At 47.3% G+C, this 15,350-nt stretch overlaps 1 protein-coding gene across 2 annotated transcripts in view; it reads left to right on the top strand.

Annotated features, from left to right (window-relative positions):
* Nucleotides 1–5,895: 5,895 nt before the first annotated feature.
* The window catches only part of RNF152 (ring finger protein 152), an 80,450-nt gene continuing 70,995 nt past the window's right edge, over nt 5,896–15,350 (top strand). The window contains exons 1-2 of one of the 2 annotated variants that reach the window (XM_017528848.2): nt 5,896–6,124; nt 7,288–7,411. The gene's annotated coding sequence lies outside the window, so the exon portion shown is untranslated. Of the gene's footprint in view, nt 6,125–6,521; nt 6,875–7,287; nt 7,412–15,350 lie in introns of those variants that run through there. The other variant, XM_037738627.1, reaches the window with a different exon arrangement.

The following is a 15,350-nucleotide window of genomic DNA, read 5'->3' as shown; positions in this document are numbered from 1 at the left end:
TTTTTTTTGAGATGGAGTCTTGCTCTGTTGCCTAGGCTGAAGTACAATGGTGCAGTCTCAGCTCACTGCCTCCCAGGTTCCAGTGATTCTCCTGCCTCAGTCTCCCTGGTAGCTGGGATTACAGGCATATGCCACCATGCCTGGCTAATGTTTGTATTTTTAGTAGAGACAGAGTTTCACCATGTTGGCCAGGCTGGTCTTGAACTCCTGACTTCAGGTGATCCATTTGTCTTGGACTCCCAAAGTGAGAGGACCACAGGCATGCGCCACCATGCCTGGGCTAACTTTAAGACTTCTTAGATTTTTTAAGATTATATATACTTTAAGGTGGCTAGTATCACATAAGGAAAAAGTAAATTTGCAGATGAATTTGGTTTAAACATCTATTAGACATCTATTAGGAAGGATGATAATGTGTTCAGTTAAAGATGACTCTGGTTTATCATTGACAGCTTGTGAAAGTTGTCTAAACATGGGGTCCCACTTTAATGCTTTCAAACAATTTATTGAGGTATAATTTACATACCATAAAATCCACTTGTGTTAAGAGTTCAATGACTTTTAGTAGATTTACTGACGTGCAACTATCACCCTAATTCAGATTCAAGGTGCAATTTTAACATATAAAATTCAAGCATGTTGAATAGAAAAGTCATTGTCCATAATTGAGCTGGATTAGGATCTGTAGGGAGACCAACCACGGCACAGGGTTTTCTTGTTTCCTCGTCTCAATTCCTCCCTCTTCCTGCCTTCTTGCCCCCCTGTCCACTTCCTTCTCTTAGCGTGTTAGGTGCTCAGGATACAAGTTGAAAGATGATCTCTGCCCTCCCAGATCAGGAAGACAGTAATGAAAAGCGACTGAAGAGATCATCACATTCTTTTGTGAAAGTGTCATCCGCGACAGAAGGGCTGCCCTGGGTACTATGGAATGACATTAATCTCAGCTCCATGCCAGGTTCTCGGAGATTTAAGGGCTCAGCTCAATAAACATTTATTGGGCACCTGTGCTCCATGTACAGGTACAAAGATGAAGAACTCATCCCAGCCCCAATGTAAGCAGCTCTAATACAAACTCAGGTGACTCAGCATCAATCAGTGTTATAGATCTCATTGACCTTGTAACCCAGTTCCAGTATCTTGACCTTTGCCCATGGGGAAGTGCGGACACGCTGCACTTATTCCCTCTGAGGATGGGAACAGGCTTTCCCTATTTACTGGCATGACACGTTCCCTTTCTCCCTGTAGTTCTCAGCTCAGAAAATACCTCCTCAGGGAGGCCCTCCCTGTGCACTGATCTAAAATGCCCCCCAGCACACAGATTTCATGATGCCCCTCCCCACTTTGTTTTCTCCCTTACCTTTTCACTCTCCAGCATACAATTTATTTATTATGTTGTAAGGACTAAACTCTGATTTTTTTTTTTTTTAATCTTGCCCAAATTCCTATCTAAGGGGTCTGGGGAGTCATGCTCTACAAATCATAAATTCTCATCATTTTTTTTTTATGGAGTCTCACTCTGTCACCCAGGCTGGAGTGCAATGGCATGATCTCAGCTCAATGCAACCTCTGCCTCCTAGGTTCAAGCAATTCTCTGCCTCAGCATCCCGAGTACCTGGGATTACAGGTACCTGCCACCACGCCTGACTAATTTTTGTATTTTTAGTAGAGATGGGGTTTCACCATCTTGGCCAGGCTGGTCATGAACTCCTTACCTCGTGATCCACCCACCTCAGCCTCCCAAAGTGCTGGGATTACAGGTGTGAGCCACTGTGCCTGGCCCAGATGGGTTTGGATTTAACTCTATATATCATGATTTACTTTCCAACCTGGCTCTGCCATAACATTTTGAGACAAGGAAGAAAATCAAAATATTCCACACCAAAACATGTTTCTTTGTTTTTTTTTTTTTTTTTTTTTTTTTTTTTTGGTATGAGATGGAGTTTTGCTCTTGTTGCCCAGGCTGGAGTGCAATGGTGCAATCTCGGCTCACTGCAACTTCTGCCTCCCAGGTTCAAGCAATTCTCCTGCCTCAGCCTCCCAAGTAGCTGGGATTATAGGCGTGCATCACCATGCCTGGCTAATTTTGTATTTTTAGTAGAGACAAGGTTTCTCCATGTTGGTCAGCTGGTCTCAAACTCCCGACTTCAGGTGATCTGCCTGTCTCAGCCTCCCAAAGTGCTGGGATTACAGGCGTGAGTCACCATGCCTGGTCTTCTTTGCCATATTTTGAAATGGCCCTGCAAAGCTGTTCTTTGTGGAGGAAAATTTGCATCCGTAAAGAATCTCTATTAACATAGCTAGATATTTTTCTTTCAGACACTTTCTATCCTAAAGAGATTAACTAAGATCTGAATGGGAAACATTTGTCACCTATCATCTCTAAGGGCAGCTGCTCTAAGAAGAACTTTGGTCTCCACAATCTTTATCTTAACTGGAACTTTCCCTTTCTGTCTATCCCAGGTCTTTACACAAACTCTGCCAATTGTCAACCAGAAAATGTTTAAATTCACCTACAGCCTGGAAGCCTCTGCTTTGAGTTGTTCCGCCTTTCTGGACCAATATTTCTTAAATGTATTTGATTGCTGTCTCATGCCTTCCTAAAATGCATAAAATCAAGCTGCACCCCAACCACCTGGGGCACATGTTCTCAGGACTTCCTGAGGGCTGTGTCATGGGCCATGGTCACTCATAATTGGCTCAGTATAAATCTCTTCAAATATTTTACAGAGTTCGACTCTTTTCGTTGACAGTTGGGATATTATCTGCTTCCTCCATTAGAATGTTAAGTTCTGTGAGGGCAGGAATTTGGGGTGTTTTCTCTATCCTAATTCCAGGTCCAGGTTCCTGGTACACAGTCCATACTCATTTTTTTGTATGAATTCATGAATGTGTGGATCTTATCTCGGTCCCCAGTGCTGGGGGCCCATCCTGATGGCCCTAGTTTTTCAAGACCTGGGATGCAGCCTTGATTCTCTGTCTCCCACACATGGGCAGTGCCCAGTCTCCAGGGAAATGCCAGATTCTCTCACCATGCTGCCTGCTGGCCCGAAGCTCTAAACACTGCCTGGTCCCAGCGGCCTTGATCCTGGAATTTCTCACTGAAGACTCTGCTGGGACATGTTGTTGCCTGTTCCTCCTCTGACTCAAACTGTTTCTGCCCGCCCCAATGCTGGCCTCCGACCAGCCTTAAGAACTGGCCTATCCCAGTCTGCCCCAGTTAATTAACCTTCTCTGTGTGACAGCTTTACAAGACTGGACAGAAGGCAGAACACCCATGATGCTCTGTGAATTAAAATCCCAGCCGGTGGAAGCGAAAGACTAAGAATGGGAGTGGTCACTCCACACCATGCTGAATGCTTGAATCCCCCAAGAATTGTTTCAAAAGCAGCTGAATAAAAGAGTTGAAAAATTTTGGAACAATTACTGATCCCTCAAATTAGCTTCTGAAGAGTAGTCTTTAAAGTCACTTTTGCATAATCGTAACATTTCTAGGCTGAATTTTCCTAGTAAAATCTTGGGATATTGTAACTCACCTTCCTTATTCCAACTCCTTGCCAACATCAGCATTTCTCTCTCTGTCTCTCTTTTGAGATGGAGTCTTACTCTGTTACCCAGACTAGAGTGCAGTGGTGCGATCTCGGCTCACTGCAACCTCTACCTCCTGGATTCAAGCGATTCTCCTGCCTCAGCCTCCTGAGTAGCTGAGATTACAGGTGCCTACCACCATGCCTGGCTAATTTTTGTATTTTTAGTAGAGACAGAGTTTCACCATCTTGGCTAGGCTGGTCTCGAACTCCTGACCTTGTGATCCACCTGCCTCAGCCTCCCAAAGTGCTGGAGCTGGGCGTGGTGGCTCACTCCTGCAATTTCAGCACTTTGGGAGGCTGAGGCAGGAAGACGGCCTGAGGCCAGGATCAAGACCACGCCTGAGCAACAAAGAGAGACTCCAATCCAGAAAAATAAAAAAGTACAAAACTTGGCTGGGCATGTTGGCATTCCTGTAGTCCCCCAGCTACTTGGGAGGCTGAGGCAGGAGGATGCTTGAATCTAGGATATCACACTTGTAGTGAGCCAGGATTTCGGCCACCACATTCCAGCCTGGGCAACACAGTAGGACCCTGTCTTGGAAACAAAAACAAAAACAAAAAAAAAAACCTCTCCTTCCTGCCCTAAAGTTGAGGCTTAACATAAAGACTCTTGAAGTCTTCTACTTCAAGATTACCTTAGGCTTCTAAAACACGCATATGGCTTTCATTCCTTTCAGGTGTACAATAGAGGTTTTAGCTTGGGGGAACAAAGGGATAAGGATCAGTCAGATGGCTGTAGGAGGCGCGTTTTAATTGGGATCCTAGAGACAACTGATACTCATAAGCTTTATCTGTTTCTAGATGACCAATTTTCTGTATGTGCTTAAAGACAGTGCTTTTGGAAACCCCATCAACAGGATGTAATTGTGGAACATGACAAGGTGCACTTAGTTACACTGTGATTTTTATAGTAGGTTACCTAGAGTCCCCATTGGTTCACAGGGCTTTCTCTAAAAAAAAAAAAAAAAAGAAAAAAGAAAAGAAAAATCAGGCCGGGCGCGATGGCTCATGACTGTAATCCCAGCACTTTGGGAGGCCGAAGCAGGAGGATCACCTGAGGTCAGGAGTAGGACACCAGCCTAGCCAACATGGTGAAACCCCATCTTTACCAAAAAATACGAAAATTAGCCGGGGGTGTGGTGCGGGCCTGTAATCCCAGCTACTCGGGAGGCTGAGGCACCAGAATCACTTGAGCCGAGATCGCATCATGGCACTCCAGCCTGGGTGAGACTCCGTCCCCGCCCCTCACCCTCCCCCAAAAAGAAAGAAAGAAATCTTGGCAGAAGCATTTCAATAAGCCACTCTGGGGAGTGAAAATGGGAGTTCTTTCCAAGTGCAGTGGGAACCCGTGGGGATCACACTCAGCAGAGCCCTGCTGGGGGAGACCCGGGAACGTCCGCAGGCTGACGGCCACCAGAGCTCTAGAAGAGAGTTTTAGGTTTTCATTCTGCAGGAAAATCCTTTCAAAAGGCGCCAAAGGGCAGGGAACCATCTTCTACCAAGGGCCTTTCTCCTTCATTCTCCTATTTTGCGGTTAACTCATGAGGCGGGAGATTTTCTACTGGGAACAAGAAATTCTAAGCACGTCCCTTTTAAGGTGTGGAATAGGGTGAACCCCGAGGTTTCCGAGGGTTCGCGCTTCCATATAACCCCTAGGACTTGCATCTCCTTACTCCCCTGCTTCTTGTCCCCCGTTCGAGGGACCCAGGTAGTGGAGTGTCTATTCGGGCCTCTTTGAAAGCGGGGCCCCACCCTGGCTGGGCTAGGTGAACTTTTAGGGGCAGCCAAAAAGTACTTGCGGTGACGGGGATGCAGGGCAGCTTCTGGAAACCTGAGAATCTCAGCTACCCGCTCTCGCTGTCCAGGTCCGAGGCGCAGACTGGGGACCCCCCACCCGCCCACCGCGGCCCGGACCCCCACCTCGGCCTCGCGCCTTCTCCCAGCGGCCTCGGCCTCCTTGCACACCTGCCGCCAGCTCAGGTGCTGCTTTCGCTCGGTAGAGAGACGGCGTCGAGGTCCTGGTCGAGGGTGGGCCCGCGGGGCAAAGCCGAGGGAGCATGCGAGGGAGGTTGGGCAGCCCCTCACCCCTGGGAGGTGGGCGATGCGGGACGGACGGGCAGCAGTCCCGGGCCCGCCGGGCTGGGGGCGGGGAGGAGGGGGTGGAGCTGCCGGGGAGGGCGGTGCCGCGGGGATCGGAGCCCAGCCTCTCCCCCCACCCCCTTCGGTGCCGGAGTCTCAGTGACACAAAAAGCTCCCGCTCGGTGCCGAGCGCCTGGCGGCGGTGTCCGACCGCGAACGCGGAGGGCGGCTGTGCAGGTGGGGGCGCCGCACGAAGAGCCGGGCGGGGCCGGAGCTGGGGTTGCAGGCGCCGCCGCCGCGCCGTTCGCGCCAGCCGGGTGTCTCGCGGCGGCAGGAGCTGCTGCCGCCGGCCAGGGGCGCGCGTCTGGCTGAGCGGGGCGGGCGCGCCGGGACCACCCGGCGATGCTGTCGCCGCCGCCGCCTCTGTAGAGAAGCGCCAGAGCCCGCCGCGGAGAAAGGTCGGTGAGTTTCGGTTTGTTTCTCTTCTTTGCCCGCTCGGGGTCCGGGGCAGACAGAGGGGCGCGCGGGGATGTCTGCGCCCCTACGGCGGCCGCGCCGGAGCCAGGGAAGCGGGAAAGGGCAGCTGCCGCCTGCTGTTACTGGGGGGATCTTCTGGACAGCGGATGGGGTGGCGGGGCCGCAAGGGTCCCGGGGAGGGGAGCGCGGGGTCCGGCGGGGCGTGGGGGAGGTGGTCCCGAGAGTTGCGTGTCTCCCGAGCGCTGGCGGAGTTGGGCGGGCGGCCGCGGCGGGGAGCGGCGCTGCCGGCGGCTCGGCAGAGTCCTCGGATGCCCCCTGGAGCTCCGGTCCGAGGGAGCTCGCTTCGTGCCCGCGCCGCGCGCGCCCCTGGGGGTGCACGTGCGTGCGCGCTTGCCCCAGCTGCGCCCCTGCCCGCACACACCCCGTCTCATCCCCTCCCAGTCCCCTTGTCTCACGCCTTCTCCACCCCTAGAAGTTGCCCCCGGGCCCCTCCCGGGAGGAGAGGGCACCGTGACGGGCCAGATATTGGGGGTCTTTTGTGGAGACTCACGCGCTTGCGGCGCTTGCTCCTGGAAGGACAGCGGCAGGACAAAGCCCGCTGGACTCGTGGGGCACTGCTCGGGAAGCGGCGGTCCCCAATCCAGCGGGGGGTGGGGGCATGGCGTGGGGAGCGCTGCCCGCGTCTGGAGAGAGTAGAGACATCGCCAAAACAGTGACAGTGACTTGATGAGGTGGCGGACAGGGCAAACGAAAGAAAGATGCTCGCGATTGCCGCGCTGTGTGTCTGCGCGGGTGACTAGGCGCCCCGCATTCCCATATGACCGGGTTACCTAGTAGATTTTGCCAGTGTGTCTTTGCCCAAAGATGCTATTCTCCACGCGCTGGGGCTTACTGTGTAGACGCTCTGCCACCAGAGGGGAACTCGTGGGCTGGGGAGACTGCGGAGGAGGGGGAGGTGGTTATTTATCCTATAGACACAATTAGGAGCCGTGACGCCCCCTTTTCGGCCGCCAGTCCTCAACACCTCAGCCGCCTTGCTCCACCTCCCTAGAGCACCCGCTCCAGCCCCGCCGGCCCGAGAGGGCGCTTGGATTTCCTTCTCCTCGGCGCGTATCTAACCCTTGCTGCATGTATTTCACTGCAGGCTGAAGAAAGCTCAGTCTCAATTGTGTTTCCTGCCTGTCAGCCTCTTGCCTCCCAAACGCATACCATTTCCACTTGATGTCATCACGCAGAAGGGGGTGAAAGAGACTCGGTGACAGATTCAGGTAACCCCCCCAGGATCTGGGTAGCCGCCTGGGTGTCTCTGGGTCTTTCGGGCCGACAGTGCTGGTACAAGGCTGTCTGGGTCGTTTCTTCATCAACATCGTTCCTATCTGTGAGAAGGTGTGGGGGCTGCTAAAACTCCTGGTTCCGAGAAAGAAATTGCAAATGACTTTATGCCTTCCCTTTGAAGAAGCCATTGGAGGCAGGGCAGGGTGAATTTGGGATTGTAGAAATCGCACCTGGTTTCCTTTGATGGGAATAATTAATACACAGGCAGTTGTATCTGAATGTGGGGTTTCCATAGATGCCTTCTTTCTTATCTGTAGTAGCATATTTAGGCTTCAGTCTAGAGGTGGGGTATCCTTTGTTGAAAAGGTATCATTGTAAGACTGATTATACTTTTGCCTAGTGCTCTAATTGAGCGCTGGTCAAATGCAGTGACCTTCTTAGGAAATACTGTCTTTCTCCTGTCCCTTCGTTGTAATAGTGTTTGCGATATTAAGAGAGATGTGGTAGCAGTGAGTACTGGGAGGTGGAAGGGAGGGCTGTTGGGAGCAGCAGAACGAGAACAGAGAAAACAGCTTGAGTGAAGTTTCCATTTAGATAGCCATAAACCAGTAGACTCATTCTGCATTTTATCTTTAGGTTATTGGGGCTTTTCCAAAAACTCTGACCCGGTCTTTTCTTTCCAAGGATAGTTCTGTGTTAATGTCAACCTAACCAGATCTGGCGTTATGTTGATAAGAATGCAATGAAAAAATGTAACCTTCAGACTTAGCAGGACACCCCGGCATTAGCATTTTCTCCTAGAGGGCAGAGTCCTGCGCATCCTGCACTAGTAGCAGGGAGTAAGAATGGTTATGGAAATGGACTTTCGATTTTTCTTCTAGGAGGACAGATTGCTGAGGGCCAAAGGCTCCTGGTATACTCTCTTTTACACTGCAGTAGCACCTTGGTATCTGTGACAGATTCGCTCTTCACCATTTTCCTCCAAATCCCTTGAAAAATGAAGTTAAAAACTTGATTTATTATTCATCTCTAAGGTAGTTTTGTTTTAGAAGGTGACTTTAAAGACACAGGTGACACTAGCCTTTATCCTACTACAAGCATTCAGGAATCACTAGGAAAAGTAGTTGAGTTATCTAGTCCCAGTTGAAACAAAGGCAGTGCTTTGCAAAGAACAGATGAGTAATATGATGCTCAGATAGAGGTATTTTTGACAAGTAATTTTTATGTCAGCAATAATGCAGGGTGTGTACTCTTGCTGCAAGAAGAGAAACCATGTGATGAGATAATAGGGAATATAATAATGCAATAGAAACAAGGGTGTGTGTATGCGTTTAAATAGAAAGAATAAACACTTCACACACAAAATTCCACATGGCAAAACAGCAGCCTGCACATGTAAATGCACGTCCAAGAACAAAGATAGCCACAATGCAGTGTTAGGTTTCATTGTGGTTTTAAATTGTGTACAGTAATAAATCATAATAAGGTGTTCATTGACGTTTATTTTTTATTTTATAAGAAGGAGGCTTCCCATGCACAGATGTGTGCAGTAGTGTGTTTAGCTTTAGTCTGGAGGCTCCCTAGAGGTTATTAGACTGATCTTTGCCTCCAATGCCTGCTTCCTTTCTACAGTGCTCATTTATTCATTTAGCAGATGTTTATTGGCACCTGATAGATAATGGACTCTGTGATAGATAATGGACTCTGTGATAGATAATGGACTCCAGGGGTTGGGGGTGGGTGTAGGGAGAGCCCCAAAAGTGAACTCCCATAGGAGGATGGAGAAATAGAGACCTGATTCTAATTAAGTTCAGTGGAAGCTCAAGAGAGGTGGGATGGGACTTCTGAAGAGAGAAAATATGGTCATCCAGCCTCCACTTGAATGCCTTTTTCATTGAGGAGCTCACTGCTTCATAAATGGCTGTTCCTATTGTCAGAAGGTGGCCTTCTTATTGTAGCCCGTTAAGCTGAATTCCATACGGTTTGATTCTTTCATTGCTGATGGTCATTCTGTTTTCATTTCTAATTCCTTCAGGTTGTTTGAACATGCCTATACTGTCCATGCCTTCTGCTTTTCAAGAGAGTGCTCAGTTCCTGATGAAGTTGAATTTTGAAACAAATGCTGCTTTTCTGTATTATCTGATTTAGAAAACAAATTGATGGTTTGCTTTTGCAGGTGTTTCTCTTTTTTAAACAGGATGTACCAGCAGGATAGGTGAGGTTATGCTGCAGTAACAAATCCCTCCAAGTCCCCATGGCTAAATACAGTTTCTTTCCTTCCCGTGCTGTGTCCAGTGTGGTTGGCAGTTGGACCCGGCTCATCATAGTCACTCAAGGACCCAAACTGAAGGAGTCTTGGTCTTGATGTGAGCTTGCAAGATCACTGCAGCATTGGGAAGGAAATGCTGCAGGGTCTTGCTCTAGCAATTATGTGATCCCACCCAGAGGTGAGTTCCATCACTTTGGCCAGGACTGGGCATATGACCCTATTTAATCACAATTCAATATTTCTTGTGCTGAAAAGGGAGAAGTGGATATGAGTGAGCACCACTAGTGACTTCCGTAGTGATCTGGTCTAAGGTGAGGTTAGAAAATGTGTCCTACGGGACCTAGCTCAGTGCTTGGTAGGTATTGGATGTTACATGAGTGTTGATTGAATCAAGAACCTGTAATTTACCACCTGTAAACTTACTGCACCAACCTGTAATTTACTAATATATGGTCCTATCCCAACCTGTAATGTACTAATATGTTGGTATGTTATTTACTAACATGGTTGTTCACTGGTCATCAAATGAAATAATTATAATCCTCTCTTTGCCTATTTCAAGTTCATGTTTACTCTAAAGCAACAGGCCATTAGGTATTTTCAAGGCTGATTCTAGGAGGTTTTGAGCTTAGCATTATGTAATAGAGAGGTGTTACCTACAGAATTTCTCTTCCTCACCATCTGCCTCTTGTTTAAGGCTTCCTGAGCTTGTTTGGAATAGCCCAGGGTAGAAAAAGAGTGGCGATGGTCCTAGGGCCACCCAGGAGGTGGCCTCCTGCAGCAGACGCAGGGCAACAGATAAGATCTAAAGGGGGCAGGAATGTGTTTGGGGTAACCTTGGGTTACCCTTTTGTTACTTTGATGTTTAGAAAAAGCAGTTTGGACAAGAGGCTTTTTCTGGTCACAGGACTAGTAGAACACGCAGAGAGTTTGGGGACATTTGTGCTTCCATCAGCAACTGTGTTGACTAGGAGGGTGGTGAGTTTTAAAGTGTTCCTTGCCTCACTGTCCCTGAAAAGAGTTGGATGCTATGGAATAGGCATTGCAAGGTGCTGTGGATTCAGCAGTTGGTGGTTGGCAGAGATCTTGCTTTGGGAAGAGCTGTTCACTCATGTATCTTTGTTCACATTGTGATAACTGCATGCACAGATGAGCATTTTAAAGATTTGATAAATACCTTAAGCATAAGCATAGACTTTAACAAAAATGATACTGCTTTTGGTTCAGTAATCACCTTGGCAAAGTCATTTTTTAAAAGGTAGCTCTCTAACTGAGGAAGTGGTATGGTAAACTGACTGTGTCAGTCTCCATCCCAGTGACTGAGGGGATATCAGTATCAACCTAGGGAGGTAGAGACCACCTGGCTTCATTCAAGTGATAAGATGTAGCACCCAAAGGGTTTCTGAATTGGGAGATGAGCAGCTGCGAAACCAGCAGGAAGAACCAGATATAGACCATCCAAGAACCCATTCAGGGTACCTGGCGTTGGGCTGAGGGCCAGGCACAGACTGAGGGAGAAGGAAAATGAAGCCCCGAGGGACTCATCTTGAACTATATTTGGGAAGCCCCAAAATGCATTTCTATATTTTCTCTGGCCTCTGAGTCCCTATCACTTAATGTTATATCCAAGTCGGCTGGTCAGGTGGAGGACACTTGTGGCATGGAAGTGGTTTCTTGCACTGCCCATCGTGACGTCACAGAAACCCAAAAGGAAGAAGGCATTGGTTTTCCTGCTCCTTTCCCTATGGCTTCAAGAGTTACACTGTGCGATCCAACAGTCTGATTCTGTGATTGATATCATAATTGAGATAAAGTTGGTAGAGATGCTTCTTAACTTACAATGGGGTTACATTCTCATAAACCCCTCATAAGTTAAAAATACCGTAAGTGGAAAATGCATTTAATACACCTAACCTACTGACATCATAGCTCAGCCTTACCTACCTTAAATGTACCCAGAACATGCACATTAGCTTATAATGAGGGAAAAATTATGTAACAAAAAGGCTATTTTGTGTTAAAGCATCACATATCTCATGTAGCTTATTGAATACTGTATGGAACATGAAAAACAGGTTGGTTGTATAGACACTCAAAGTACGGTTTCTATGCAACGTGTATTGTGGTCACACCATTGTAAAGTCAGAAAGTCATAGGTCATGGGTCAAACAGTTGTAAGTAAGGATCCATCTGTGCTTGTTCTATGCTTAAGGATTTTCTATTTCTAGTTGACTCACTGTCAGTTGTAGGATTTAAAGAGGGAGGCCTCAAGCAGTGTATATGTGACCTGGATCTCCTTTGGGTGGTTCTTGACGTCCATGGTTTCTTGGTCTAGATCATGTATGGCTGCTGAGGCCTGCACTACATTCTTTGTGGAGTTGTGAGGGGGCTGCTTGTGATGTTCTGGAAGTGGAAAGGATGCCTTCTTTACCCCTTGATGTATTTATGTCTGCATGAATAAAACTCATTGCAAATATCCTGCATGATGAAACTTACTCAGATGACACATAGACTTCCTGGGGCACCCACCTTTCATTCAAAGAAGGGGTTGAGCAAATGTAGATGTGCTGCTGGCAGGAGCAAAGTTCTGAGGAAGTGGCATCTCCAAATGCTGTGTTCTGTGCTTGTATTTTCTCTTTCTACAATCTCCTCTCCCCCGCCACTATTGCGTTCCCACCTACCAGGAGGTGTAACTTTTCCTGCTCAGTTCTGATTTAAACATCCAGATAATCATACTTAGTGCACTCCTCACTGAGGTTTGACAAGAATTGATGAGATTTTGGTAAACGTTTTGACAGGTACTGTGGAAATAGGAAGGATTTTTTTTTGTTTTGTTTTGTTTTTGAGACAGAGTCTCTGTTGCCCAGGGTGGAATGGAGTGGCGCAATCTCGGCTCACTGCAACTTCTGCCTCCTGGGTTCAAGCGATTCTCCTGCCTCAGCCTCTCTAGTAGCTGGGATTACAGCACCTGCCACCACGCCTGACTAAGTTTTTGTATTTTTAGTAGAAATGGGGTTTCACCGTGTCGGCCAGGCTGGTCTTGAACTTCTGACCTCATGATCCGCCCACCTTGGCCACCCAAAGTGCTGGGATTACAGGTGTAAGTCACTGCACCCAGACGGGAGCATTCTTCTTAATATTGCTGTTCTCCTCATTAGCAGACTCACTGTTTCCCCTTAGTAATAGTTCCCACTGCCTCGTCTTAGTCGAGAACTTTTGTTTCTCTCTGGGCTGTGGCAGTGGTCCCGCTCACTTTCTGGCTTTCTCACCCTCACTCCAGATCGCAAAATGCTGCCACTCTTAGACCACTAGGCCAATTAATCCTTCATTCCCTCCCTTAACGACTTCCAGTTGCTCTTGTGGGAGGACGCTCATGTTCTTCAGTTTTGCTTTTTCACTTTTCCCTAGGCTGACCCCAAACTTCCATCCCAGCCTTGATTTTTACTCTGCCAGACTTTAAAACCACACATTAGCTGGGATGGTTAATCCGCTGTTTCCGTAAAATGGTTTTCATCACCTCTTTCTTATTCTAGCACATTCTGTGACCTAAAATGTCCTCTTCCTTCCCCTGCCTCTATCCTATTGTTGAAGGCTCAGTTCAGCTCTGAAGTCTTCTGAAAAATTTAACTTGATCACGTTAACCTTAGCAATCCTTTATCATCCAAAGTTCTCTGGCAAATTGCCTCCTTTTATCATTTCATTCAACATTCATTCGTTCATTCTGCAAAGGGCACTTGTCATAGATTGTCTTGTATTATCACCTAAGTATCTTTTTCTTTCTGTTTAATTGCAAAGAACAGACATTCACTCAAGCGAGTTCACATAAAAGGAGGTGAATTGAAAAGATGTCCCAGGATGTCTTGTCATCAAGCCACATTTCTCAAGAGTTCCAGCGAATGGGACCTTCCCGTTATTTCTCACCCTGGACCTGCTTAGCTGCAGGAGAGGGTTGGGGGCACAGTTCCTTCCAAGGGGGCCTGCAGCTGGCTGAGGTAGCAATTATGACCTGTGGGATCTCAGTTCTCTTGCAAGCTCTTTAAAGATGAGGACTGGATGAGGTTTTACACCACTGTGTATTTGCCACCATGTTTGTACACAGGAAGGGCTCAATAAACAAATCACTGGTGACTCTTCGATGACACAGAAAATGATTTTGACTTACAGTGATAAAGGAATTTTAGACCCTTTTAGCTTGAAGGCTTAAAGGAAGTTAAGAAGAGAGAAACTTATTTTTAAGAGTTTCCCCTGCTTGCATTCGTAATGATTAAATGGTGAATCAAATTAGAATTACCAGGCTGCAGTGTGTATACCAGTGTTTGGGAGGTAAATATTCTCAGTGAGGGTCATCATTCTGACAAAATTAGTTCTTATTGAAAGTCTGTTTTTCAACTTCCATTTGCCTGCAATTTTGCCCACAGTGGTGGGGGGGATGGGGAAGAAGAAAGCAAGCAAAAGTGGAAAATGCATTTGATACACCTAACCTACTGACATCATTGGTGACATATAACAAGCAGCTTTAGGACTTTGCAGCCCACCAGGCCACCCCACAATCTAAAGGAGCAGGCAGTGATGCCTGGTTTTGTGATGACTGGGTGTAGGTGCCCACTTCATCTCCCTTTAGAGTGAAAGGTTTCAATACCTTCGTGATATACATCTGTTTTAGCTCACTTCTTTTGATTTTGGAATACTCCTTGACATGGTAGAAACTCTTCTTTGATACTCGAAATGCTTGATCATTATGAGAGTGTTATTATGAAAGAGGGAAATATGTTCAGCTGCTTGCAGAAAATGACCAGAAATACATTAATATTAAAATCACACTTGGCTGTGCACAGTGGCTCATGCCTGTAATCCCAGCACTTTGGGAGACTGAGGTGGGTGGATCACTTGAGGTCAGGAGTTTTAGACCAGCCTGGCCAACATGGTGAAACCCTGTCTCTACTAAAAACACAAAAGTTAGCAAGGTGTGGTGGTGTGCGCCTGTAATCCCAGCTGCTCTGGAGGCTGAGGCAGGAGAATTGCTTGAACCCAGGTGGCAGAGGTTGTGGTGAGCTGAGATTGCACCACTGCACTCCAGTCTAGGCAACAGAGTGAGATTCTGTCTCAAAATAAAATAAAATACTCTCAGTTTGAATAACACTCTCAGTTTGAAGGGTTATGAATGGGGCTGAGATAAATGTCTCAGGAACTATGTATTTGTTGTGATATTCTTTTGCAGTTGTGTTGCTCTGGGATAGGTTTGCAAATTGCTTCCTTGAAGGTTAGTAATATAAGTTTAGAAGTGGTTGGTGAGCACGTGGACAAATTTGTGTACTTTGGAGAATTTACCCCTTTGTTGCATGAGACATAGGATTACTGCCATTGTAAGTGAGCAGTAGTTAATTTAACCATGCAGGGAAAGAGGTGTCCTTAACTGGGAAAAATACTTCTCCATCCACTCCCGCTTTTTCACACTGGTACTTCAGAAACTGAAGGTACAGATCCATCTATTTGCTATGGTGGTGTGTAAAATAGCATTTGAAACACTGAGCATCAGGGATTTAAACCACTTATTGGACAAACAATTGCATTCATTGAATGTATTTGAATGGCCAGGCATGGTGGCTCATGCCTGTAATCCCAACACTTTGGAGGCTAAGACGGGCAGATCACCAGAGGTCAGG

The sequence above is a fragment of the Cebus imitator genome, unplaced genomic scaffold, assembly GCF_001604975.1.
Source record: "Cebus imitator isolate Cc_AM_T3 unplaced genomic scaffold, Cebus_imitator-1.0 Scaffold55, whole genome shotgun sequence".
NCBI classification, from domain to species: domain Eukaryota; kingdom Metazoa; phylum Chordata; class Mammalia; order Primates; family Cebidae; genus Cebus; species Cebus imitator.
Note: the sequence above shows the minus strand (reverse complement) of the source record. Positions and strands in the feature narration are given on the sequence as shown.